Here is a 3132-nt window from a genome sequence, read left to right on the forward strand (position 1 = left end):
AGGTGCTTTAACTCTGGAATACCAGGTCGTTCACGCTAAAATATCAGCCTTGTTAGAAGGCATAGAAAGGAGTTGAAGAGCCTGCAAAACTGCAAAAAGAACTTGGAAAAAAATAAAAGTTTTCCACCAACTTAAGTGAAGAACTAAGATGACAACACTGAATACAACTCTTTAAATTCGTGACCTGGTTTATTTCTTTCAATAGAACAGTGTAGAGCTTGCTTGTGTTTTCATTTGTGTTCAATGTTTGCATGTTTGTCTTTAAGAATACTTCAGGGAGTAAGGAGATGGTGAATATACAATAAGAATAAGAATATTGTATTAGGTATGCATAAATTTGTTTTCAAGAGTTCAGCGAAATTGTTCAGTATTGCAACAGATAAAAATAGCTTTGAAATCGGATTGGCACCTTGAGAAGACGATGTATAATATGTAGCTACTTATACGATAGAATTTACTCGTAGGTAGGTACTACCTTCTACCTCCCATTGAATGTAAGTAACACTTTTAATTCTTCGCTTCATAGTTATATGTTGAGAGTTGATTGATAGGAACCTGTGTCAACAAGGTGAACGTACCTACATAAATATGTCAATGTACGGCAAATGCCATGCACCTATACTGAAAGTTATATGCATAAATTTGTTTTTAAGAGTTCAGCGAAATTGTTCAGTATTGCAACAGATAAAAATAGCTTTGAAATCGGATTGGCACCTCGGCACCTTGAGAAAACGATGTATAATATGTACCTAGCTACTTATACGATAGAATTTACTCGTAGGTAGGTACTACCTTCTACCTCCCATTGAATGTAAGCCACACTTTTACTTCTTCGCTTCATAGTTATAGGTTGAGAGTTCATTGATAGGAACCTGTGTCAACAAGGTGAACGTACCTACATAAATATGTCAATGTACGGCAAATGCCATGCACCTATACTGAAAGTTACCTTCAAAACTTAGACTTCTTTTGTAGAACAGATCTGTACCCTCAGAGCTGCTGTGTTAGATAATGATATAAGGAGTTGAAAGTTATCAAAAGGCTGAAAGTTTGCCAGGCATGAAAAGCGCTTTCAAGAGATAGGTACCATTTTACTGTAGTATCAGAGAGTCATTGTCCGAGTATTTTTATTTTAACCTACATACCTAGTTACTTGAAAGTAAAAAATGTTTTCTCAAAAGTTTCAAAGTCTTGCTACTTTGGATGGGCGCGTAGATTTGCATAAGCTTATTTTTATTTTAACCTACATACCTACCTAGTTACTTGAAAGTAAAAAATGTTTTCTCAAAAGTTTCAAAGTCTTGCTACTTTGGATGGGCGCAATGTTCTCCCCCTGTTATATAAAATGCCATACCTCGGCTGGGATTGAACCCACGCCCTCCTGTTTACCAGACGAGTGTCTTGACCACTACATCACGAGGCAGGTAACATTACTTACGTCATACCTACCTACTTAACTTTTGATGTTTGTAAAGTGCAACCATGTTTGTAAATTGGAAAAGCCTCTGGGAAATTTTTAACTGGGTACCTAGGTACTTCAACTTTTAGTTGTTTATATTTCGTAGTCTTGAGGACAACTGCTACAGTCGATGCGTGCCCATCAAGGCTTGGCAGCTATTTCGGTGCTCCTTTCTCAAAAAGTCGAGAGTTCTATCTGGGAAGTGAGATCTTTTGCCTCCTACTTTAAAATGTTAAAATGACAGCACGGGAAGCTGACATCACCATCATCAGATCATCACTCACTTGGCCGTTTGGCATTTGGAAATTACAGACTTTTTTTGAGGTGCTTTAACTCTGGAATACCAGGTCGTTCACGCTAAAATATCAGCCTTGTTAGAAGGCATAGAAAGGAGTTGAAGAGCCTGCAAAACTGCAAAAAGAACTTGGAAAAAATAAAAGTTTTCCACCAACTTAAGTGAAGAACTAAGATGACAACACTGAATACAACTCTTTAAATTCGTGACCTGGTTTATTTTTTCAGTACGAGAGACTAACAAGACTCCAGTTAGTAAGAGCAGAAGAGCGTCTAAATCCAGTGGGTTCGAATCTCGGTTGGAGTGAAAATTTTCTGACCATACTTTTCAGTTCCCGGATGGACATGTAAAAGAATAGCTTGAAGTAATTTGAAGTGGTTCTGAGGTATGTAAACACATTTTTAGTTGACCTAGGTGAAGAGAAAGATAGACTGCTTAGTATAGTTGCCACATCCACCACAACTGGGTAGGGTAGGGAATAGGGGGGTGGGGAGAGAGAGAGAGTTGTGTGTTGCAGAAACATTTGGAACAAATTTAATGTGTATACAGTATACATATAGGTTATAGGCACATAATGTGTAGACACTCTCTTTTGAAGGTTAAATAAAGTGCCTAATAAGTATGAATAGGGATAGGTGGTTGAAGAGAAAAAAATCCAAGAGGACAGGAGATGGGGAGGTAGAAACAACAATGGTCAATGGAGCAGTTGCAAATGGGTAAAAATTATTGATAAATGGTCGATTCCTACGTAAAAAGTAGTGAAAAATACAAATCTGAGGTCAAAATTTCGAAAAAATAACTGTAAAAGGTCGAAAATCTAGGCCGCGGGTTCGATTCCCGCCCGGAGCGGATTTTATCCTGATGGGATAATGTTCGTTCTCGGAACTTGTAAGCGTTAAGCCACGGGTTCGATTTCCGCTCGGAGCGGATTTCATCCTGATGGGATAATGTTCGTTCTCGGAACGGCTGGCTTTCTCCTATCCTGTCTTCCTTCTCTCCTTGATTTCGGGACAATAAGACCTAACCTAACAGTTACAGTTCCCTCTGTCAAACCTCTTAAAAAAATTGCCAAAATTTTTTTGGCTGTTTTTATTTAACAAATACGCTTGATTTCGGGACAATACGACCTAACCTAACAGTTACAGTTCCCTCTGTCAAACCTCTTAAAAAAATTGCCAAAATTTTTTTGGCTGTTTTTATTTAACAAATACGTTCTATTTGAGAAAGAATCTACAGCTTTACCGTTTTCTTCCTCTTCTCCTCCTCCTCCTCCTCCTCCTTCTTATTCTGTCTAGGTATAGGTACCTTAATATTGAGTGCGTAGTTCTTTAACCTCAAAAAATGATATTAAAAAAAAAAAAAAAAAAAACGCGACCCT

This window comes from Diaphorina citri, unplaced genomic scaffold, assembly GCF_000475195.1.
Source record: "Diaphorina citri unplaced genomic scaffold, Diaci psyllid genome assembly version 1.1 scaffold2779, whole genome shotgun sequence".
In the NCBI taxonomy this organism is placed as follows: domain Eukaryota; kingdom Metazoa; phylum Arthropoda; class Insecta; order Hemiptera; family Psyllidae; genus Diaphorina; species Diaphorina citri.